We start from the raw sequence: 26,849 nt of genomic DNA on the forward strand, positions 1-26,849 counted from the left end.
TATATCTAGAAAACCCCATAATCTCAGCCCAAAATCTCCTTAAGCTGATAAGCAACTTCAGCAAAGTCTCAGGATACAAAACCAATGTGCAAAAATCACAGCATTCTTATACACCAATAACAAACAGAGAGCCAAATCATGAGTGAACTCCCATTGACAATTGCTTCAAAGAGAATAAAATACGTAGGACCCAGCTTACAAGGGAAGTGAAGGACCTCTTCAAGGAGAACTACAAACCACTGCTCAATGAAGTAAAAGAGGATAGAAACAAATGAAAGAACATTCCATGCTCATGGGTAGGAAGAATCAATATCGTGAAAATGGCCACACTGCCCAAGGTAATTTATAGGTTCAATGCCATCCCCATCAAGCTAACAATGACTTTCTTCACAAAATTGGAAAAAACTACTTTAAAGTTCATATGGAACCAAAAAAGAGCCCGCATTGTTAAGTCAATCCTAAGCCAAAAGAACAAAGCTGGAGGCATCATGCTACCTGACTTCAAGCTATACTACAAGGCTAGAGGAACCAAAATAGCATGGTACTGGTACCAAAACAGAGATATAGATCAGTGGAACAGAACAGAACAGAACCCTCAGAAATAATGCTGCATATCTACAACCACCTGATCTTCGACAAACCTGACAAAAACAAGAAATGGGGAAAGGATTCTCTATTTAATAAATGGTGCTGGGAAAACTGGCTAGCCATATGTAGAAAGCTGAAACTGGATCCCTTCCTTACAACTTATACAAAAATTAATTCAAGATAGATTAAAGACTTACATGTTAGACCTAAAACCATAAAAACCATAGAAGAAAACCTAGGCAATACCATTCAGGACATAGGCATGGGCAAGGACTTCATGTCTAAAACACCAAAAGCAATGGCAACAAAAGCCAAAATTGACAAATAGGATCTAATTAAACTAAAGAGCTTCTGCACAGCAAAAGAAACTAGCATCAGAGTGAACAGGCAACCTACGGAATGGAAGAAAATTTTTGCAATCCATTCATCAGACAAAGGGTTAATATCCAGGATCTACAATGAACTCAAACAAATTTACAAGAAAAAAACAAACAATCCCATCAACAAGTGGGCAAAGGATATGAACAGACACTTCTCAAAAGAAGACATTTGTGCAGCCAAAAGACACATGAAAAAATGTTCATCATCACTGGCCATCAGAGAAATGCAAATCAAAACCACAATGAGATACCATCTCACACCAGTTAGAATGGTGATCATTAAAAAGTCAGGAAACAACAGGTGCTGGAGAGGATGTGGAGAAATAGGAACACTTTTACACTGTTGGTGGGACTGTAAACTAGTTCAACCATTGTGGAAGACAGTGTGGCAATTCCTCAAGGATCTAGAACTAGAAATACCATTTGACCCAGTCATCCCGTTACTTGGTATATACCCAAAGAATTATAGATCATGCTGCTATAAAGACACGTGAACACCTATGTTTACTGCGGCACTATTCACAGTAGCAAAGACTTGGAACCAAGCCAAATGTACAACAATGGTAGACTGGATTAAGAAAATGTGGCACACGCACCATGGAATAATATGCAGCCATAAAAAATGATGAGTTCATGTCCTTTGTAGGGACATGGATGAAGCTGGAAGCCATCATTCTCAGCAAACTATCGCAAGGACAAAAAACCAAACACTGCATGTTCTCACTCATAGGTGGGAATTGAACAATGAGAACAGATGGACACAGGAAGGGGAACATCACACACTGGGGCCTGTTGTGGGATGGGGGGAGGGGGGAGGGATAGCATTAGGAGATATACCTAATGTTAAATGACGAGTTAATGGGTGCAGCACACCAACATGGCACATGTATACATATGTAACTAACCTGCACGTTGTGCACATGTACCCTAAAACTTAAAGTATAATAATAAAAAAAAAAGAGTCTGGCTGAGGTCCAGATGAGATGAAATTTACTGCTTCATTTTGGTAAGTCTTGGCTTTCATTAACATGCATCAGTGTATCTTATAGAATTAGAAATATTTGAAGCAAGGAATAAAAATGAAAACACAGTATATACTGAAGAAAAGAGTATTCCTGTTCATTTGGCATAGATCAAATCAGTTGAACTTAGAACTGTAGAATAAAATTACAGATACAGAGGTCAAGAAAGGAATATTTGGAGAAAATAAAAATGAAAACAACAATGATAAATTCGGATACCATTTGATAACATACAGCATTTCATTTCAACAAAACATACTTCTGCAATGCTATAGTAACGACATTAAGTTCTGTGTTTTCATTAAAATTAAGTAAGAGAAGATTCTTGATGCTAAGAATGCTACCTTCTTAGAGGAAATCATATAAATATTTTACATTAAGCCCCAATTTTTTATGTCGTTAGAATGTTAGGCTGTTTCCTCTTTGAATTCATTAAGAGCATTCATCATTTCAAGTTTTCAATTTTTTATACTAGGAAGTATGCTGTTTTCCAAAAAGAATGAATGTAAGTTACAAAATGTCAAATCATCCAGCTTCCTTATTTTCCTATCTGGAAGCACAAGCTACAGCTCCATTAGCAAGACATAGTAACGATAGCCTGATAAAATTAATTCCCAAAAATTACGTTAGAGTTTTAATCTTTTCCAAATGGAGGCCAATAAAATACAACAGCCACAATAATTTTCAATTGATGAGTGCCAATACTTTCCTAGCCCTCCATGTTGTAGAGGGTGCCTTCATATATTTTATTAGCTTCTTTGGACTTCTCAAATATTCCATGAGATAAAGAGATAAAGCATGATTAAAACATCTGTTTTCCAGAAGAGGAATCTATATGCCCAAGGGCACATAGTTAACATATGGTGAAATCATCTTCAGGTCTTTCACTTCAAATTCCTTGCTCTTTCAACTATTTCTCAAGATGAATGCAAAAGGGATTATTTTTCTTTTGGTGACATAAGAGAGCCCTGGCCTGGCCTAGGAATTGGAAGAACATAGTCCTCACGTGCCAGACCAGTGATTTGTATAGGCTGTGTGACCTTGTGATTCCCTACATCAACTGTAAAATGAAGCCTCTGAACTAGATCATTTTAAGTACTTACAGCCATAAAATCCAATGACTCTATTTAAAATAATGTAAGAAGCTTCAGAAAAATTGCATCTATAATAAATGTTATTGCTGAAAGTTTCCCAGAATGTATCCTGCAAACTGCAGTGCCACATATGTTAATATATATATTATGGCATAAAAGAATCTTGTGGGTAATTGGTTTTGGGAAATGTAGAGTAAAACAAAATTAGGCATAATCCCTTTATGGCAGAACTTCTCTATGACTAACATTCCAATTGCAGAGTGAAACTAGAGAAAGAGGATGGAGAGTGCACAGGTCCAGGCAAGGTCCATGGGCACGTCCATGGGAATGATGGTCCAGGAAAGTTTCTCTGAGAAAAGCTGTCATGTCCAAACTGTCAGTGATGGTTCTCAACGGGCGAATCATGGCTCTCTTCCAAATGGACCTAGAGGTGGCTACAGGCTGTGTACTTAAAGACGTATTTGGTGGAATAAAATTTAAAGAAGTTTCTTAATAAATAGAACTACAAACTAAACTTTTAGACTGCCTTAATTCATAATCACCTCAACTGCCAAGATTATTTAGCAATATGCAAGAGATTTTTTCATTCTTCTTTACCTATAGTAGTGCTGGATAAAAGGATTTCTGGAATTTCTTCGAATTTCATATTAAGAATACCCGATTATCTTTGCCTTAGTATGCTTGTTGATGTTGATGATATGATACAAAGCTATTAAAGGAAGGTTCCTAAGGTTTATGTTTCGATTAATTGCCACAACATGCACAGCAGCGCTTGCCTTCAAGATCATTGGAGCTGTGCAGGGTTGTCAAATTGGCACGCAGTCTCTACAGTCTGATAATTTTTTTTCTTATTACTGTTTTCAGGATGAGAATATGAAGCTGATCTGAATGCTTTTGACATCCATAGGCCTTGCAAGATAGCTCTCCAATAACTATAACAGAGAGGTTCTCTATACACATAAATCATAGGCAGTCCACAAGAAGGGGACTGTTACTTTCAGTCTGAGGAAAGATTTCTCCTGTTTTAAAACAATATGACTGTGTGCCTGCAAGACTCACAAAACATATATATATGTGTAAAGGCTCCATTCTTGATATATAATTTTAACAGTTTTTGTCTTAGAGACAAATTAATGGGATTGAGAATTTGTTAAATTGACTTTTCTTCAGCATTTTTTCCTACTTGTTTATTTTCATGTTGGTGGTGAATTACATGAAATTGACTTCCATTTATTTTTTCAGTGAACAGCTAGTTTTACAAACTACATTTGCTCCCTGAGTTAGTTATTCTTATTTTTATTTCAAAAACTGGGATGGAGAAAGAATTGGAAAGAAAACCTGCTACCATTCTTGACAACCATTACTAATTTCGAGACTCATGTCTCAATTTACCCCAGAAGCAATGTTCATCCAGAGGTACCTTGCAGTCAGTGATACATGTAATTAGATCCTATATATTTTTTGAGAAAAGCAAGGCCTGATATGAAGGCTCAGTGTGTGTACATTTGTGTGGGAAATGGAAAGAAATTGGAAAAGAAGTTTTTTTTTGTTTTGTAAAGTGATATTTATATGAAATTATATTAAGCACCTTAGACACAAACAGAAAGGATTGGATGGCAAGTCATCCACTTATTCTCTGTGTTTTTGCATTTTTATATTTCTTCTAAAAACGTACATATTGCCTGATTTCTGCCAGGTTATGGGGCTGAATAAGCAGATAGTTCCCTAGTTTCATGAAACTTTCATTGGAGTGTTTGCGTTTGGGAGGATAGGAGGAACAGGAAATAAGAAACAGAAATAGCCTGTGGAGTGTTCCTGAGTGTTTGGCAGAGAATATTTAAATGTCATGCCAAAAGAAAAGTGACTTAAATTTGTCCAGGGAAGCCTACTCTGAGGAGTGAATTTTAAACTGAGATGTAATTGACAGAGCAAAACCAACCATACCAGGATTAGAAGAGTTAACAGCAGAGTGGAGGCGCCCAGGTAGGAGTGAGCCCACAGGTTAGAGGAAGCAAGAGAAGGGAGCTCTGAGTCCTGATCATGCAGGATATTGTAAAGCCAAAGAGAGAAATTTTGCTTAAATTCTGGGTACAATGGGAAGCCACCAGCATATTTTAAGCAAGATTAAATGGCATGCTTTCTTTGGTTTTGAAGAGATCATTCTGGCTACTATGGGCAGAAAGGAACCATAGACAGAGGAAAGCAGCTCAGAGACTGGAGGTGGGCTTGTCTCAGTGACCATGGGCAGAGGCTGACACTTTGCAGCAGGAAGTGCTGGTGAGAAAAAAATGGATGTATTTTAGACTTTGATTCCATGTTTTAATAATGAGGTGTGGGAAGGCACAGTCATTGCAACTCAATTCAAAGAGAAGAGCAACCAGTCTGAGAGGGAAGGTGGGTGGGAAGTGGAGAGCTTAGAGAAGTGTCTGCAAGATGAAGTAAGGATGAATGACAAGTCCTCTCAGCAAGCCAAAGCAGACTCAATAGATAAAAATGGGCATTTGACTGCAAAGCATATTTAACTTCTTGTGCTAGACCCATAAATAATTTAGACTTTTTTTTTTCAGAAATTAAAACAAAATCAGGCAAAGCAATTAAGAAAATGTAGAGACTGTGCTTTTTTTCATTCCCACTTTGAACGCAGTGCTTTGTTTGAAACTAGGAAGGATATGAAAGGTTGTTTTGAGAGTGCTCCATCCCAGAGACCTGTGCAAGATCAGCTCCATCTCTGAAACCCAGTCCAGTGCTCTTACTAGTTAGATCTCATCTTTATATACTGAATTCATTATTTTTATCTTCCAAAATCAGAACATTTTCAAAAGAAAAGTTAAGTAGGAAAACAGAGCAGCGAACAGAAACATATGAGGGTAAGAGGCTAGGCATGTGGCCTGGGCAAGGATCCCCGAGCGGAAAGATGCTGAGGAAGATCCTATTTGTGTTCACTTATCTTTACTCAAAGGAGACAAAAAAAAGACCAGATGCCCTTTTCACCCTATCTTACATTCATTCCTCTTTTCCATTGTTGATCCTGTCATAGGCAGAAGATGGAAAGGGGAAGGCTTCATAGCAAGGGCTGATCAAAGATAAAGTTAGAAGGTCAGAAGACATGCAGCCTCTGTAGTGGAGATGTGGCACCATGAACACTGCTTGGGTATTAGACGGTTGGCTTCCCAAGAAAGCTGTTTACTAGATTTGTGACCAGGGGGAATTCCTTGGAGTCTCAGTTTTCATATCTTCATAAGGGGAAATAATAATAATACAGATGCCTGGAGGATCATTTGCGAATACCTGCAAAATATTTCCCATGGGGCCTGTTGCCAACCCGGCTCACAACTGTTCACTCAACGTAATGGACATTGGGATGTTGAAATGCAGGTAGCTCTTTTCTTCAAAGCCCTTTCTGCCTTTCTACAGTAAAGAGATGCTGGGATATGAAAGAGATTTGAAACAACTAGTTCCCCAACTTAGACTAGAATGCACTGAAATAGAGAGACGGGGAGAGAGAAAGGGAGGGAGAGAGAGAGAGACAGAAGGAGACAGAAGAAAGGGCGAAGAGGAGAGGAGAGGGAAGAAGAGAACAGGGCTAGAATGGAATGAGCTAGTCAGGAGCTAATTAATGACCAAAGAGGAAGAAAAGAAAGCAATGCAAACAAATGAAAATGCAGCCAAGGCAGAACAAACTGGATAGGAATATACTTAGAGAAGTGTCTTGCTGTTGTGCAGGCTGCCTCAATCTAAAATAGCATGGGTGGCCTTCATTCATGGCGATGATCACTGAAGTGGCTCTGAAGTGTCTTTGTACCTGAAAAAATGGGCTTGTGTTGATTTTTTGAACATACAATTAAAATTGTTGTCTTTATTGTAAAGGTCCATGTTTCATTTAATAGTCTACCAGAAGTATGAGGACATCATTTAAAAACACTTAAATTAGAATGAAATAGTAATAAAAATAAGAAGAACAGACATTTTATTGAGAGTTTAGCTGAGTTGGGCACTGACTTCTTTTCCTCCATTATCTAATGTTGAACTCCAGGTAGCAGGTTCTATATTTCTGTTCATTTTAGAAATGAGGAAATGGATGTTTAAGAAGTTGAGTAACATCCGAAATATCCTCCAATTATTAGCTGACTTCGGGATTCAATCCTGGGTCGGCCTGACCCCAGACTTCAGTGTCACTAACCACTATGTTAGGAAGAAAATATAGGAGATATGGACGAGTAAAGGTAATCTTCTTCCACACTTGGGTAAAATCACAAGCTTGGGAGAATTGACACCGTAATGTAGGAATTCTTCCTTGGACAAGCTGAAAATCATTCTATTTCAGTACATTAAAAGGCTTCACTCTATTAAGATTTTGGAGAAGAATGAGCGAATTTGGTAGTGTAACTAACAGGCGGGGAAGGACTGTCCCTTATGGCTTGGCAATCAGCAGCAAGGCAGTTCACAATGGAGAGACGCAGACGCCTTTGGGGCGGTGCAGCCAGAGGGGAGTGCACCTGGGACTGAGTGTCCGCCTGGAACTGCATGGGCTCCGCACCGCCACCTGCCCCACGCCACTAGAGCCCAGAGCACGGATGGGCCCAGACTGTCCTACAGCCGTTTCGGCAGGCGCGGGTCTGTCCAGCAGCACCTAAACAGCTTTTGTATGTCCTGTCTCCAAAGTGTGTGGCTCAAAGTCAGGTTCTGTGCTTTTGATGACAATATTTTCTTTGGGTCGGGGTCATTTTCATCTGTTGCCCCTTCTGCCCAACCTTTGCTCTTCCCCCCGGTCCTCCTCACCCCGCCCCTTCCTCTGCCTGTCTGCACACCAACCTCCTTGGGCTCCCTCATTCTCCGGTTCTTGGCTTGGTCTGACTGGGGACTTCTCACACCTAGCTTGTCGTGGCGCTCTAGGGCCATTGCATCTTGGTTAAAAGGCCTGTCTCTGCAGACTGAAGGCTCTCTGCGGGCAGGACCAGGCCTGTCTGGCGTCTCCCTGCCGGCCCTCGGAGCTTGCTCCACGTATACTGGCTGAATGTTCTGAGAGACCCGCGGCCCAGGATTGCTGAGTCGCTTATGTGTCCGCTGTTCACAGCTGTGCGTGCGTGCGTGTGCAGGGAAGCAGCCAGGCAGATGCACATGGTTATTTATATCTTCAGATTATTTCTGTGAGGAAAATTCTATCCTGGTGAAAGAGCTTGCTGTTGAAAAACAGTAACTGTACCCATATAGACACCACAGTATTCGCTCAATGTATTTGACAGGCACACTCATATTGTCAGGGTAAAAGGAGGCAGCGGCCTCTTTGAAATGCAGGGACAGAACAAGTGACAAGGAAAAAACACACAGCAGGTATGTCCACATTGTTGTGAAACCATCTCCAGAACTCTTTGATCTTGCAAAACTGAGACAGCGTACCTATTACACATCAACTCCTCATTCCCAGTTCTCCCCCAGCTCCTGGTAGCCATCATTCTACTTTCTTTCTCTATGAATTGCATTACTCTGGATACCTCTTCCAATTTTTATTATAGCCTGCTTGACGTTGTAAAGAAATCAGATGTTTGGCCCAGTAACCATTCTCCTCTCTGCTTGCTTCAGCACGCTGAAAATCAACTGGTAGCTTCAGCTCTAGCAGACGGAGCCCTGAGCTCTCCTGGCTTGCACATGCGCTTATACGTACACAAAAATGCCCTGCTCCCTAGTTTCTGCCTGCACGAGTTCCTCCATATCCCTGCCCCAGGGCTTCCGGCTTTACTTTCTCCTCACAGCCCTTCCTGTAGACTCCTTTGCAAAAAAAAAAATATTATGTTTGCCTCATGAGCTCCCGGGGCACAGCTTTGCTGCCTCTCAGCTGCCCAGCCGACTCCACTCGCAAGAATAGTCTGTTCCTGAATTTTTTTAATAAAATAAAATAAATTGTACTTTTATATTATACATTATAATTGAGTGTGGTAGAAATAAAATTTAATTTCAGGTACTTTTGATGATGTGGCTCTGGGGTTTTTACTGAAAAAGTAAAGAGCATTATCTAGGGAAATGTGTTTTTAAACCTTTTAGACACTTAAAGCTAACTTTTGGTAAGGGTTCATTCACAGACTGTACACTCTTATGATTTCTATTTATATTTTTCTCACTCTTGCTTAAAAACAATCTTTTTTTAGACAAGAACTGTTTTTCCAATAAAAATGGAATGAATTCCCGTACATCAGTCTCTTCTCTGTAAGTGCCCTTCTGAGCCCCATGCACATAGAAGAGAGTGAAGACCAGTGAAGCTCTTTAGGGAGCTAAATAATAGATGCAGATGAGTGTCTAACATCTATGCAGACTAGGTTCCTGATAAACATTGAATTGAATCTCCTGGCAGTCCAGGGTATTAATCTGGGGAGAAGGAAAGCCATGTGAGTTAAAAGGGGAAGTATCACAGAACAGAAGCAAACAATAGTACCTGAAGTAACCTTAGCAATAATAGCCTAATAGCAAACGAAGAAAAGGAGAGATGGGAAAAAATAAACTGGCACCAGAGACCCCTGGGAAAAGACTCATAATTAGAGGTACCAACAAAGGCAATTGTAAATACAGAGCCTCAGTCTCCTAAGGCCTCAGGCTCAGAAACTTTACCCATGGTTGCTAGACCATGGAAGTCACTGTTTCCTTTATCTTGGAGGCAGGCTAGACTGAAATGATAAAGAATCTGGACTCTGACATTTAGATTTAGAGTAGTGCACTATTGTTTGTAAGGGCATTATTGATTAGAGTAGGGCAAAAAGATGGGCCAACATAATTTGTTTTAGTCTATCCTGTATTATGGTTACTTGTTTGTCTGCCACCAACTATGAAATGTGACTTTAGGAAAGCAAATATGTCTATCATTACATCTTGTTATAGTAAATGAATAAAAGTGAATCATTTCATCATTTTCAGGTGATCAGTAATAGTTGAAATAATATATCTTTTATGCATTTTTTAATTTTTATGAAATATTTTCCTGTTCCTCCCCAAAGGAATGTAAAATATTTTGCTTTCAATTAAAAAATTAAATATGTTACACACAAAACAATCCTTGCCCTCTTTGGGCTTTCAGAGTATGTAGACTTTCTAAAAAGTCTTTGTAGTGAAATAAAAAGTACTTTAAAAGTTAAATGATGTCTTTAGAATATCTTTACCTTAATTTTATCTTTTATTGTTGTGGATGTGAATATTATTAATTTTTTACCACAGGTCCTTGTTAAAAAAATAACTAATAGACAATAAAATCTATAGAGAAAACAATAGCTTTAAAAATAAAAAGTCTTTGAAAAAAAATGAGCGTGGTTTTCAAATTGACTTGATCCAATCAAACTCTTATGTCTCCTTTAAGTTAAAGATGCTTTCCTAGTTCCACGTGAAATCACTTATAAAAAGAAAACGTACATCTATGCCCTGGAGAATTACTCAGTGAGTATGTCAGATCCTTCAGTTATAATATGTATGGGCACATAAAAATTTATAAGTCTCAGTGGTATGCAACTGCTCAGGTAGTTGGCATCTGAATCCTTCATTCTGAGAGCTCAAAATATTTTGTGAGTTCAGGTGACTTTGACTTCTTTAGTAAATGTTTTTGGCATTTTGGGCCCATCTGCTCTTTGGTAGACACATTTCTAAACTCTGGAAATACAAAAGAAATTCTGATAACTGATTTTGAATCTTTTCTAATTTTGAATCTATAACTATATATATTCATTATATATATAGTGCAAAATATCACATATATGTATACATGTATACATACATAAAGTGCGTGGATTTATAAATATGAAATTCATCAGGTGCTGTGGCTCGTGTTTGTAATCCCAGCTACTCAGGAATCTGAAGCAAAAAAAAAAAAATGTTTGAGTCCAAAACAGTGTGTGTGTGTGTGTGTGTATGTGTGTGTGTGTGTGTGTGTGTAATTATATTTACTTGACCAAGGACCAAGGATGCTACCTTAACTTGCATTTACCTTTACAAAAAAATAGATGGCTTAACCTAGTCTAGTTTAGATCATTCCTAGTTTATTTTTTGAAAACTAATCAAGTGGATATTTGTCTATTAACACTTACGTCCGTGTTTCCTACAATTACGCATAGAAGATGTCAGAATACTTCAGAATTAGTATTAAATCGTGAAAGATGGGAACTACAGTAAAATTGATGTAATCCAATTCAATTGAGTTGTAAAGTTATTGATTTTAAAAAGCATTAAACATTATGCACTGTGTGTACTTTTAATACAGTTTTTCAAAGGCTACAGTGCTTTTCTAAAGTTATACCAATGAACCTTTATAAATGCAGTTTCCTCTCATCGCTACCCAAAGGATGCTTCGGGAAGAGGGGGATTTATACCACAGTCATTTCATGGACCATAAAACCTCAAGTGTTATGCCATAGTTATGCAATCATTTTGATGCCTGACAACTTGTCTTTGATACATAATTGTATTATTTGAAACTCAGCTATAGCTGAAAAAGGAAAAACATTAACATAGGAACTTTCTGACTAATCATTGTAAAGAGCGAGTTGCCTATTCATCAAGTAAAAGTTTAGACAATTTGAAGCAAAAATAAAATATTTGCACATTTTTCAAAATTCAGGTAACATCTTTATAAAATTGTGCATTTAATGTGCTTTATGTATATATCATTCATACTGCATTCAATAAGAATATCAAATTCAGTCTTTAAACATAAATAATGTGAATTTTACATATTTAAATAATCCTTTTGTTTTGTTTTTCGAATTTCTAAATACTTCATAAATAATCTCATTTGCTTTATATTATTGAGAAATTTATGAGATCATAGCTTAAGTAACCAAATGAGATAACATGTATAAGGGCACTGAGTGTGGTGCCTAAACACCCAATAATTCACTGCTCTTGCCCTGGATAGCCCTGATTTACCAGCTGAGGGCCAACATGGGCCCTTGTCAGTCACAGCAACCAACAGAGGCCCCCAGAGAGGGCTGGGATGGTGCTGTCTACTTCACTGCCCTGATGCTTTTAAAAGGTTTGCAGGAAAGTGGTATAGAATAATCATAGTTATTGAATTCTTCTTTTGCCCCCAATTGAAGTAAGAAGATAATGTTGCTCTACTGAAATTTTGAAACTACGTTTCATTTTATACATGAGAAAATTCATTCCCAGTGAGATGAATGGGGGGTACTGTTATCCTGTGGCCTTGGTAGGATTTAATTTTCATGGATGTGCCAATTCAGTTTATTACTCTGAGGCACAATTCTGCCTTGTTCTCTTCTATAGCCACTGTATTTCTTACTATCCATCATACTAGTTTTCTTTTGTGACATTTTATCATTCAAATATTAGATTAAAAATCCTATTTGGAATGAAGCTCAAACATTTGGCAATATAGTTCATGCTGTGAGCATTTCTTGTTTTTATTATTTCTAAACAATATCTTTCTCTTGGATTGGATAGGGTCAAATATAAATTTTTTTTTTTTTTTTTTTTTTTTTTTTTGGTGAGACGGAGATTTACTCTTGTTGCCCAGGCTGGAGCACAATGGCATGATCTCGGCTCACTGCAACCTCTGCCTCCCAGGTTCAAGCAATTCTCCTGCCTCAGCCTCCCTAGTAGCTGGGATTACAGGCATGTGTCACCACTCCCGGCTAATTTTGTATTTTTAGTAGAGACCACCATGTTGCCCAGGCTGATCTCGAACTCCTGACCTCAGGTAATCCGCCCACCTCGGCCTCCCAAAGTGCTGATATTATAGGCGTGAGCCACTGCGCCTGGCCTAGATAGGGTCGAATATAATTATTTCCAATATCAAATGAATGACTTGAGATATAAAATTTTCCTTAATGTTTTACACCTAAATGTATAACTTATATGTTCAATTACTTGTAATGTTTGCTGTAAAATCTTATTTAAAAAATAAATGTTGTTTTAAAATTTTATTTAAAAAATAAGATCACTACATTTCATGAAAAGTAAATTGAAGAATCGATACTTTATAGTAGGAAGAGAATCAGCATGCTAAGTATAGTTTAAGGAACTCTTACAATGGCTGATTTCATTAATGAGATGGCACATTCCCCAACAATAGCATTAAAAATGTTTGGCTGGAGGTGTGTCATGGAAAGTAAGTTGCCTCTATAATCTTAAAATTGTAAGCATCTGTATCATAAAGCAATCTTTTCTTCTGTTGGAGTATGTTTTCTTACCTCTGCCTTACCAATTTCCGGAAGGAAAATTGTCTGAAAGTTGTTTTTGGTTGAATTCTTATTAATCAGCTTTCCCTCTGGTGGCCAGGATTAGAATCCTAAGGTACTAAAATGTCATAATAATGAATTGAGAATGAAAGTTTCAGAGGCACAAAGTGATGGTTGAAATATACTGAACATGTTTTAAAAGTGGAAGCAACTACAATTTTATTTTTATTTTTATTTTTTTTTGAGACAGGGTCTCACTCTGTTGCCCAGGCTGTAGTGTAGTGGCACAATCTCCACTCACTGCAACCTCTGCCTCCTCTGTAGCTGGGACTACAGGTGTGCACCACCATGCCTGGCTATTTTTAAGAGAGATGGAGTTTCACCATGTTGGCCAGGCGGGTCCCAAACTCCTGACCTAAAATGATTTGCCCGTCTCGGTCTCCTAAGTGCTGGGATTACAGGCATGAGCCACCACACCCAGCCTACAATGTTTTAAATCTATTAAAATCATATTGAAATCACAATTCTTATTATCTCTGTAGAGGATATCAACAATATTAAGTAGTGATACCATTTTGTTAATGTAGATTAGGCTTTTAGTTATAGATGACAATAGAAATTTTTTTATCATTACAGTATGAGGGGTTAATGACTAAAAATAGTTCATATAAATTATATAACATACAATAAACATAGTTAAATAAGGTGCATAGACAATGGCAATGGAAGTTTTGATAATCAAATTCACTACTGCAAATAACTCAGCAGAAGGGATGCTTTTCTTCAGTTATTTGGTGGCATATTCTCTCATGATAGGTAATACCAATTTCATGTGATTGTTTTTTAAACTTTGGTTATATTTATAGACACCTATTTGGCATTCATTCCATGATGATAATGATAATGATCTCTATTTGACTTAGTAAACCTGATATGACCTTTATATTTTATAAGTACATATTTTTCATGTATCAAAAGTTTCATAGAAGTCTATTTATTAAAAATCCAAATAATTTCTTTTTGTAACAAAGACCTGTGTGAGATAGACTTTATAGAAAAGTGTTAGAGTTTTACAAATAAGTGAATTAGGTTCATTTGAATTTATTGAAGTGAACAATATTTTAGTATTAGTTCTATTATAAAACATCCTAAGAAGTTTCAAAGCAAAAGTTGTGCTGATCAGAACTATCAAGGTAAATTTCTGGCATTAGTGTAATGTATAAAATAAAAAAGGGAAAAAATTTGCTCAGATCAGCAGAAAAACTGCAATAATCTGAATTTCTGGTGTCAAGCAGAACTGTATATATTTTACTTCCACTTTCCTGATAAAGGATTTAATTGGGTCACTGTTCTTCAGATAATGAAGAGTGTTCTACAGTGTAGGTGGAGCACTCATTATGACCCCCTCTCATATGACTGGCCTGAATTGGAGTAAGATTCTAATTATTGATTAAGTCAATTGTGGTTAAGCTGGAGGTATCACATCAAGCAAATCATTGGGATTGTGCAATATTAATGACTTTTCCAATTTCTTGTGTAGCCACTTTTATCAGAATATTTGTACATGATGCTCAGTATAGCCCAGATTAAATAATAAACATCTGAGTGGCCATGCCTGTAATCCCAGCACTTTTGGAGTGGTTCATGCCTGCAATGTGGTTCATGCCTGCAATGTGGTTCATGCCTGCAATGTGGTTCATGCCTGTAATCCCAGCACTTTTGGAGGCCAAGGAGGGCAGATTGCTTGAGCTCAGGAGTTGGAGACCAGCCTGGGCAATAACATAAGACCTCATCTCTACAAAAAGTACAAAAAAAAAAAAAAATAGCCAGGTGTTGCAGTGCATGCCTGTAGTCTCAGCTGCTCGGGAGGCAGAGGTGGGAGGGTCACATGAACCCAGGAATTCAAGGCTGTGATTGTGACACTGCATTCCACCTGGGCGTCAGAGTGAGCCCCTGTCTCAAAATGGATAAACAAATAAATAAATACGTAAATATAAATAAATATCTGGGTATGGAGAAGAAAAGTCTTCTGTAATAGATGTTGAGATTAAAATGCAAGAGTATCCCAAAATTTCTAACTAGAATGAGGAATTCCATTTGCCCTTATCTTATGTTGGGAAATGAAAAGTAGGTTATGTTTGGAAAAGAATGACAAATTACATTTTGGAAATTCTGAGTTTGAATAGCATGTTGGTTTCCATGAGGAGATACTTCCAATTAAGTTGAAGTGTCATATTGGACCCCAGGAGGAGGAGTCGTATCTAAGCAGATGGTGAATATGTAGTGAAAACAATATATATAAGAGTGTCAAATATAAAATCATAGGATGCCTGAAAAATTAAGAGTATAAATAAAACATACAAGAATAAGAATGAGTTAGAAGAATAATTTCCAGAATGGCAATGTGAAACAACCATAAAAATTAAAATTATAAAACAAAAGAAAATAATTATTTAAAGTCTCTGGAAATTATCTCAAAGGCATACTGCAAGATAAGATACACCTGAAAAGAGTCTTCTTGGGATCACAACAACCTCAAAATCTGTTTCCAAAATCTATTCTTGAAATAGGGTCCAAATTTAATTGGATCAGATGGTGGAAAAATTTATGTCCAGAGCATTTTTGAATATAGTGGTGAAATTATCCTGAAATTGGTGGACGCTAACAGCTGGCTATATTAGGTTGGTGCAAAAGTCATTGCGGTTTTTTCCTTTAATTAAATTAACTTTTTTTTTTTTTTTTGAGACAGAGTCTGGCACTGCCGCCCAGGCTGGAGTGCAGTGGCGTGATCTCGGCTCACTGCAACCTCTGCCTCCCGGGTTTACATCATTCTCCTGCCTCAGCCTCCTGAGTAGCTGAGGCGCCCTGAGTAGCTGAGGCGCCTGCCACCATGCCTAGCTAATTTTTTGTAATTTTGGTAGAGCCGGGGTTTCACCATGTTAGCCAGGATGGTCTCTATCTCCTGATCTCGTGATCCGCCCACCTCGGCCTCCCAAAGTTAAATTAACCTTTTATTAAAGGTTATGCCACTACTTTTAATGGCAAAAACTGCAATTACCTTTGCACCAACCTAATATTAGCAATGACGGAGAGAAAGAGTCAAAAGAGCTCTATTAAAACCATTGATATCCCAGGATGACTATACACAGGCTCAAGGCTGGGACTTGTGGGGAGTGACACCGGAGACTGTACATGGCAGGAAAAGAGACTCCAGTGAAATAATCTAACCAAGTAGCTAGAGAAACAGACACAAAACAACAAAATGCCTTGGGATAATGGGGATAAAAATGGGCATTCAGAGTTGTTACAATATATTATCCAAAATGTTCAGTTTTCAACAAAAAAATTAGGACACAAAAACAGAAACAGAAACTGTGTCCCATACATATGAAATAAACCAAGTTACAGTAACTTCTAGATGTCAGATTTAGCAGAAGACTTCAAAGCAGCTATTATCAATATGTTAGAAGAATTAGTGCAAATGATACACAGAGTAAAGAAGTGTAGGATGACAATGTCTCATCAGGTAGGCAATATAGGTAAATAGATAAAATTATTTTGAAAAGAATCAAATGAAAATTTTGGAGTTAAAAAGTACAATCAATAATTGAAATGAAAAATATACTACATGAATTCATCAGTAAATTAAGGCTGGCAGAATAAATAGTCAGAAATTTTGAATGTATGTTGCTAGAGATAATGCAATCTGAAGAACAGAGAAAAAGAAACAAAGAAAATTTAATAGAACTTTAGAGAATAACCAATGTATGAATAATGAGAATGCTTTGTACAAAATACTTTGACATAAATGAAAATGAAGTCACAACACACAAAAGCTTATTAATGCATAGAACTTAAGCAGTACATAGAGATAATATTATAGATTATATGCCTATATTTAAAGAAGATTTCAAATTAGTAACCTAGTCTTTTTCATTAAAAAATGAAAAAACAGCAAAATAAACAGAAAGAAGGAATAAAAAAGATGAAAGAAAAAAATCTAGTAACAGTAATTTACTGTATATTTAAATACAACTGAAAGAGTTATTGGAATGTTTCTAACACAAAAAAGTAATAAATTCTTGAGGTGATGGATACAATTACCCTAATTTGATCATTATAGAGAGTGTGCCTATGTGAAAACATCACCTGTACCCTATAAATATATATAACTATTATGTATCCATAATCACTAAAAATAAATTTTAAAACATGTGAAGTAGAAGATATAGAAAATTGGGGAAACCAAAAGTTGGTTCTCTGAAATCATTTTCTAAAATTGACAAACTATTAGCTGGAGTGACCATTTAAAAGAGTGAAGATTCAAATTACTAAAATCAAGAATGAAAGAAAGATCTTAATAATGACCTTACAAAATAAAAGAGAATGATAAATTAGTACTCTGAAAAACTGTATACAAATAAATTCAATAACTTAAGTGCAATGAATTAACTCTTAAAAATGATATAAACTATAGAAATTGACTCAAAATAGAAAATCTGAATAGATATATAATCAGTTAACAGATTGAATTATTATTTTGAAAACTTCCAACAAATTAAATTCCAGGTTTTACTATACCTTTCCTTTCTGGTGAATTTTACCAAACATGCAATAGTTAATATAATCTTCAGCAAAAATCTTTCTGAAAACAAAGTAAGATGAAACACTTCCCAACATATATTATGAGGCCAGTGTTACCCTGATGCCAAAAACCAGGCAAAAACATTAGAAGAAAACTACATACCCCTGGCTCTAGAAATATAGACACAAAATTCCTTGGTTAAATACTAATAAATCTATGATAGAGAAAATCTGTGTAATTATAGTAATATGAAAGTAATATAAAAGAAAAGCATATCACAAAAGTCAACATCCTTTCATGGTAGAAACACTACATAAATTAAAAATAAAAGTAAACTTTCTCAATTTGATAAAAGGTATCCATGAAAAACCTGTAGCTAACATAACTTATTGTGTAAAACAGAATATCTTTCCTATAAGATCAAGAACAAAACAAGGATCTGTGCTCTTGCCACTTCTATGCAACATTATTAGAAGTTCTAGCAAGGGTAATTAAGGGGAAGAAAAAGAAATGAAAGAAAGAAATACAACTGTCTCTATCTAGAAATCATATGATCTTGTACATAGAAAATCATAAATTCACCAAAATGTATTAAAACTTATAAATGAATTCAGTAAATTATATTTCTATATACTATAATGAACAATCTGAAAATGAAAATAAGAAAAACAATTACAACACCAACAAAGGGAATGTAAGACTGAAACTGTAAATAATTGGATGGCAACACGTCCCATATTGATCAAAAGATTTTATACAATCTTTATTAGATTCCAGCTTGGTTACCTATACAATTTTGCAGAAATTGACAACGTGATTCGAACATTCATACGAAATGCAATGGACCCAGAATAACCAAAAAAATCCCCTAAAAGAACAATGTTAGTGGCCTCACAATTTCTTACTTCATGTATATATGTATTATGAAACTACATAAAACACATAATGTGTTACAAAACTACAAAAATCAAGATGGTGTAATATTGGCATAATGATAGACATAGATGTTAATGGAATAGACTTGAGATTCCATAAATAAACATCTATATTTATGGTAAATCTATTTTCAACTTGTGCACAGGCATTTTAATGGAGAAAGAAGTATCTTGTAAACAAGCAGTGCCAAGACACATGGAAAATGATTAAGTTTAACTCCTTCCCCACATAAAACACAAACATAACTCAAAATGGATCATAAGCATAAATAAGGCCTGAAACTACAAATATTATTCTTAGAAGAAAACATAGAAGGAAGTCTTCATGATGGTGTGTTATAGGAAGACTTCTTAGATATGGACAATAGAAAAAATGGACAAATTGAACTTATCAAAATAAAAATCTTGCATTCTTCAAAAGACACCATTAAGAGAATCAAAGTGCAGCCTAGAAAACTGGAAAAAGTGTTGGCAAATTATATATCTGATGATGGACTTGTATACAGAATACATGAAGAACTTTTACAACTCAATAATAAAAAGACAATAATTTAACTTAAAATGGACAAAGAGTCTGAACAGGCTCTCCTCCATAGGAGGTATGCAAATCAACAATAAACACATGAAAAAGATGATCAACATCTTTTTCTACCTACCAGTTGCAAATCAAAACCACACAATTAAATGGCATTTCATATACACTAGGATGCCTGTGATCAGAAAGAAAGGTAATAGAAAGTGTTGATGGGGATCTGAAAAAATTGGAGCCCCAATGCAAGGCTGGTGGGATTGTAAAATGGTGCAGCCATCTGTGAAAACACTCTGGCCATTCATTAAACTGTCAAACTGTTACCACACAAACTAGGAATTCTACTCCTAGGGTTATACCTAAGAGAAATAATAACATATCCACACAAAAACATGTACAGTATTATTCATAATAGCCAAAGGGTGAAAATAACCTAAATATCCATCAACTGATAAAGGATAAACAAAATATGGTACATCTCTATAATGGAAGAATATTTGAGAATAATAATAAGAAATAAAAATAAGAATAAGAAAGAAGAAAGTAATGATACATGCTGTATAACTGAGATGAGCTTTGAAAACATTATGCTATTGAAATAATCCAGTTACAAAAGAGCACATATGTTGTGATTCCATTTATATATAATGTCCAGAATAGGCAAATCCATAGAGACAGAAAATAGGTTCGTGGTTGCCAGCATATGGGGTAGAGAAGAATGGGGTATGAATGCTTGCGAGTACTTCTCTTTGGTATGATGGTGTGTTCTAAAATTAGATAGTTGCGATCTTTCCACAACTGTGTAAATAATACAAACCAATGAATTGTGGCATTTAAATTGGTGAATATTATGGTGTATAAATTCTATCCCATTAAAGCTGTTAAAAAATAATGTCTTAAAGGAGAATTCTTAATGATTTCTCCTCCTGAGCTCTCATTATACTGTACTGTTTCCACGCCTCCCTTACAACATGACTTCCTTTGTGGGACAGAACTGGAACACACCGGAAACTTATATGTATCTGACCCATATTCTTGGAGCTATGTAATGTAGATTTGTAAATAGAAAGAGACTTTCCAAATTACATTCTTGTATTGTAATAGTTTTCAGAATAAGAATGTAAGAAGATAAAAAATATTCAGAAATGGTACCATGTTGTATAATAGGTCAAGGTGTGTGGGAGAAAAAAGTAAGAGTTGCGAATAAGCAAGGTCTACAGGGACTAACTATACCTCCATTTGTAGCAGGTCCACCACTGGGTACTAACTAGGCAATTTTGCATATTAGGAGTCCATTTTACATATTAGGATTTGATGTATTTCTTAAATTTGGGGAAGATTTTTTATTTCAAATATAGTTTGAAAACTATTGTTTTATTACATAGGATTTTCAACAGAAATTTGCACACTTGATTTGAAGCAAGTTAACTTTTCTATTATTCGAGACACTTCATAGTTAACTAAATCTTAGTGGGTATAAGCCTTAAGTGCACACAGGGAGCCTCAGCAACCTTGTTACCTGGAAACAAACTCCCACACATCTGCATTGACAAATGGGTAGTGTTGGAAGAAACTTAAATTGCCTTTCATGATAGTGCCTACCATCAGCAGAAAGGGGGAATTCTAAGTAGTATGCTTGTCCTGATTAAATGCTTTGCCATTGCTGTATGGGTGAAAGTGGGTTTTATTTAGTAATGGACCTCTTGAGAACAGTTATGTTTTATGTATTGCTTTAGGTATTAACTTATAGACATAGTTCAAAATATAATGCTGAAAGTTTATTGTTAGTAAAGTGCTCACACATACTAAAATCACCTTTATTAGAATGCCACTAGCGATAATTATATTTCGATTTGGCATTTGCTCACCTTTTTGGCTAGAGATTAAATACATATAGATAGTGGAAAGTTGAAAGCAAAGTATTATTTCTGCAGAAATATGTAATTCATAAATACCATTTACGTGTTTTAAAGCTTTTTTTTGTGGAAAAAAACACTAGTCATTGCATGCATGCTTATGTGTATACTTAAAATTATCATATCTTTAAGAAGATCAAGGAGGATGATACATAAGGGTTTTTTTCACCGAAAAGGTGGGAATAAGACTTTTCTCTGGGATTATTTTTCCCTCCACATGCATGCGAGTACTGGCACGGGCAAAGCCCAGAGTGGGGTCGGGGCCAAAGCGGGAGGGGGGCACTTTACAAGGTTCTCTAAGTATGATTCTTTGACACACACTCTATTTATTTCTTTTTTTTCAGTAACATCTTTTATTTAAAAATTTTTCTTCCTCTGTTGTAAATTTTTCTGAGTTTTTTTTTTGTCATTGTGGTTTTATTTTTATTTCACTTTAAGTTCTGGGATATATGTGCAGAAAGTGCAGATTTGTTACATAGGTATACATGTGCCATGGTGGTTTGCTGCACTTATCAACCCATCATCTAGGTTTTAAACCTCACACAAATTAGATATTTGTACTAATGCTCTCCTCCCCTTCCCTCCCACACCCTGACAGGTCCAGTGTGTGTGATATTCCCCTCCCTGTGTCCATGTGTTCTCATTTTTCAACTCCCACTTATGAGTGAGAACATACAGTGTTTGGTTTTCTGTTCCTGTGTTAGTATGCCAAGAATGATGGCTTCCAGCTTCATCCATGTCCCTGCAAAAGACATGAACTCATTCTCTTTTATGGCTGCATAGTATTCCACCATGTATATGTGCCACATTTTCTTTATGCAGTCTATCATTGATGGGATTTTGGGTTGGTCCCAAGTTATTGTATTCTCTGAGTTTTATGTTGAAGAGAGGTGTTGATTATTGAATGAATGAAACATTAGAACCATTATATTCCTGTTGAAAATACCTTTGAATTCTTATGCATGTAAACATGTGGGGAAACTTCTCTTCCTCTCAAATCCTTTCTACCCTCTACCTTTAACCTTCTAGTCACTCAGGATATCCATTATATAGTCTGTAGTTTATTGAATTTTACTACATGCCTTTTCAGTGTTTTTAAATTGTGATGGGTGTATATGTGTACATACAAGTATATGGATATACCTATAAAACTTATTTCATATATTATAATATGCTTTGTCTTAGTATAACTGAGACATGAAAAAATAAATTCTTCTTTCCTATTATCCACATGATATTGGGTATAATATTCAAGATTATTATACTTTTTCTTCTTCTTTTTTTTTTTTTTTGTTGAAATGGAGTCTCACTCTGTCACCCAGGCTAGAGTGCAATGGCCCAATCTCGGCTCACTGCAACCTCTGCCCCCTGGGTTCAAGTGATTCTCCAGTCTCAGCCTCCACAGTAGCTGGAATTACAGGTGCCTGCCACCATGCCGGGCTATTTTTTTTTTTTTTTTTTTTGAGACGGAGTCTCGCTTTGTCGCCCAGGCTGGAGTGCAGTGGTGCAATCTCGGCTCACTGCAAGCTCCACCTCCCAGGTTTCCGTCATTCTCCTGCCTCAGCCTCTCCGAGTAGCTGGGACTACAGGCGCCCACGACCACGCCCGGCTAATTTTTTTTGGTATTTTTAGTAGAAAGGGGGTTTCACCATTTTGGCCAGGCTGGTCTCAAACTCTTGACCTCAGGTGATCCACCCACCTCAGCCTCCCAAAGTGTTGGGATTATAGGAGTGAGCCACCATGCCTGGCCAAGATCATTATTCTTATAATGGAACTTTATAAAGAGCTATGTGCTGAATTGTAGTAACCCAAGAAACATGGATTCATGGCTAAAAGAACTGTTAAACATTATGTAATATAATCCCTTCACTTTGACTATAGCAACTTATTTTTTTTCTCTGAATCTAAGAAACATCCTCAAATAATGAGATGAAAAATGACAATTGTTTTATGGAGGAAAAGTCAGGAACATAATAAGACACTGGATGGGCTAAAGGGTACCTCAAAGGTAGGGAATTAGAGATAATGGCTACTTTTTCATTTCATTTAGAATCATCCCAGATCTTAAAATGTAGTAAAGGACACTTTATTATTTCAATGCCTTCATGGGTCTTATAATTAATAGAATGTAAGTGCTAGGAAAAAGTGTAGTAATTGCATAGCCAAATCACCTCATAATTTAAATAAGAATGTTGAGGTCCAATGGTAAGATGATGTGAACTTGGCTTTTTCTTTTAACATGTGAGAATCGAGAGATTGTGAAAGACTAATGGAAATGAAGATAATAATGAAATAAGAGAAGAAGAAATAATCAGTGAACAGAGGTTTCAAAAATTCTGGAGTGAATAAGATCCTGAACTCTGGTGAAGAGTTCAACATTAAGATTGGCAAGGCCACTCAATGGAGTATGAAACAGAAAATGAATAAAAGAAAGGACAGTTGCAGCTATAGGAATATTTGCGGGAGTTTAGATTAATGTTGATGTTATTTTTAGGTGGCTTTTTTTTTTCAGATAATACATATATTTATTCAGACTTCCTATATACACAATCACACCATCTGCAAATAAAGGGTGTGTTGCTTTTTTTCCCCCATATTTGTTTCCATATTGCACTAGCTAAAATCTCTAGTATAAAATTGAAAAAAAAAATTCTTGCTTTTTTTTTCCTCTTAAAGAAAATGCATTCAAACTTTCACCATTAGTGTGATGATGATGATGATGATGATGATTATTATTATTATTTGAGACGGAGTTTCGCTCTTGTTGCCCAGGCTGTAGTGCAATGGCGCAATCTCGGCTCACCGCTACCTCTGCCTCCCAGGTTCAAGCAATTCTCCTGCCTCAGTCTCTCGAGTAGCTGGGATTACAGGCATGCGCCACCATGCCCAGCTAATTTTGTATTTTTAATAGAGACAGGGTTTCTCCATGATGGTCAGGCCGGTCTCGAACTCCCGACCTCAGGTGATCCACCTGCCTCGGCCTCCCAAAGTGCTGGGATTACAGGCGTGAGCCACTGCGCCCGGCCTTAGTGTTATATTAACTGTAGGTTTCCAATAGATAACCTTTATAAAATTGAGAAGATCCCCTTGTATTATTCATTTGCTGCATTTGTCTATATCTCTTCTTAGTTTTGCGAATTTTGCTTTATTTATTTATTTATTTTTAAATTTTTTTTGTTATGCTTTAAGCTCTAGGGTACATGTGCACAACGTGCAGGCTTGTTACGTGCGTATATATGTGCCATGTTGGTGTGCTGCACCCATTAACTCATCATTTACATTAGATATATCTCCTAATGCTATCCCTCCCACTTCCCCCAACCCACAACGGGCCCTGGTGTGTGATGTTCCCCTTCCTGTGTCCAAGTGTTCTCATTATTCAATTCCCACCTATGAGTGAGAACATGTGGTGTTTGGTTTTTTGTCCTTGCGATAGTTTGCTGAGAATGATGGTTTCCAGCTACATCCATGTCCCTACAAAGGGCATGAACTCAACATTTTTTATGGCTGCATAGTATTCCATGGTGTATATGTGCCACGTTTTCTTAATCCAGTCTATCATTGATGGACATTTGGGTTGGTTCCAAGTCTTTGCTATTGTGAATAGTGCCACAATAAACATACGTGTGCATGCGTCTTTATAGCAGCATGATTTATAATCCTTTGGGTATATACCCAGTAATGGGATGGCTGGGCCAAATGGTATTTCTAGTTCTAGATCCCTGAGGAATCGCCACACTATCTCCCACAATGGTTGAACGAGTTTACAGTCCCTTTAGGTGGCTTTTTAAAAGAAAAATACAAAATAAGGCTATTTGCTGAAAATAAATCAGGTGGCCAGAAGGTTATGTTTGAGAAGAACGGAGAAATTTTTCTCCATTCTTGGGGAACTGAGAACTGGAGAGAGTACTGACATAGAAGGATTAGTGGGAAGAGCTAAGAACCCAGTGGAGTTTGGCATCCGCAAGACAATGGTAGCACTGATGTGTGCATTTGTTTAATTTTCCTCCAATAGCATTCAGCAGTTCAGGGTTTTTGCAGAGCTGGCAGAGAAGTCAGATTTATTCAGGTGAGGTCCCCCCACACACAAAGTAGCAGGTCAGTGTAAAAGAAGAATACTGCAGTGAAAATGTGCAGGATATTGACAGAGTGGGCATTGGCATCTCTGCTCAATAGAGAGAGAATGAGAAGTCAGCTATAGAGAAGCACACCCTCTGTGGTGTCTGTGCGGCTCACCCTCCATGCCTTATGCTCAGGTAGGGCTCATTGCGTTGTCAATAAACCCTCATTATTCTCTGTCACATACATACCATTTATTCAGCTTTGTATTAGTTGATCACCAAGATACTCTTATGCCCTAAAGTTTTTTCTTATTTGATGCCTATGCATCCATATCTTTAAACATAAAAACTGGGTATGTTTTAATGAATCTGTAACTTCATGCTGATAGCCAGGGAGTAGAACCAGAAGGAAAAACTGCAAGTAGAACTTTCAATTTTACAGAAAAGATGAAACCTTAGAAATTAGTAACTGTAAACTAGAAAATATATGTTATTTACTTTTATTATTAAAAATGATTCTTTTGATTTGTCTTTTTTATTGCCATTTTAGAAAACTTTATCCTTCCATTTTCTCAGATTTATATAAAAAGCTAAATAAGATAGAAGGTTTAACTAATAATACTGCTTGTTTTCTTCTTAGATGACATGATTTTTGTAAGAGAGGAGAAAAGGCCAAATTACCAAATAACTTGCATTACAATTCTTGGAAATAAGGATTGTACCACTCATTATTATTCAGCAAGTGTATCAAGGTAAAAAATTAAAGAAGAAACAGTAAGAAGCTTTTTTTTTTCCTCCACAATGTTTGTTGAAACGTTCTTTAAAGAAAGAGCACTTTATTCTTCATGTCCTTGCCTTCTCCTTTTCCTTCAGTTCTAATTTTATCCAAAAGCCTCATATTGCATCTTGGAGAGAAATATTTTGTCACCATAAAGCTTGGAATAAGGACAAGCTTAAAATACAGGATATACTATGTAAAAGGACTTCTTAAAATACTAAACATTAAAATAAATTTTATTTGAATAAATGACCAATTGCCAGTCGAAATGTTTACTTACAGTGTCTAGATTGTCTGGCAATTATCTAGATAGATATACCAACACTTTTCACTACTTTGTCCCATCAAAAGTGTTATTTTTCTAATAATTATCATTTTGCAGACCTTGAATTTTTAATATCTGGGACCTTCATATTAACAAGGAACTAAGAAAGTTTCCTGCTTTCTGATATAAATTCCAACATAGAAGCTCATATTACATAGTTTTTAGATTGTGGCAATCCTGGAATAATTATAATTGCATAGCCAAATCACTTCATAACTTAAATAAGAATCTTGAGGTCCAATAGTAAGAAGATTTGAACTTGTTTTATGCTATTTAATAGACTTAATTTATCCAATGTCTGTGTAATGAGTGGCACACCTAGAATATAATTAGCTTTTTAAATGGGAGCCTTCTGTGAGCTACTTACTTACTTTGTCCTTTGAGAATGTAAAATTTAAGCTGGATTTACCTAAACGAGGCAACTATATGACTCCACGAAGCTGTTCTCTGTCTAAATGAACACTGTG

General features: G+C 36.4%; 1 protein-coding gene and 1 pseudogene across 4 annotated transcripts in view; both read left to right on the plus strand.

The window, feature by feature from the left end:
- The window catches only part of SNTG1 (syntrophin gamma 1), an 858,007-nt gene that overhangs the window by 62,867 nt on the left and 768,291 nt on the right, over positions 1 to 26,849 (plus strand). The gene's annotated exons all lie outside the window — the stretch shown is intronic.
- On the plus strand, positions 4,595 to 8,918 carry LOC115830662 (annotated as a pseudogene). The gene has a single exon (XR_004026209.1). The product of XR_004026209.1 is annotated as an uncharacterized LOC115830662 (transcript).

Source organism: Nomascus leucogenys, chromosome 16, assembly GCF_006542625.1.
Source record: "Nomascus leucogenys isolate Asia chromosome 16, Asia_NLE_v1, whole genome shotgun sequence".
In the NCBI taxonomy this organism is placed as follows: domain Eukaryota; kingdom Metazoa; phylum Chordata; class Mammalia; order Primates; family Hylobatidae; genus Nomascus; species Nomascus leucogenys.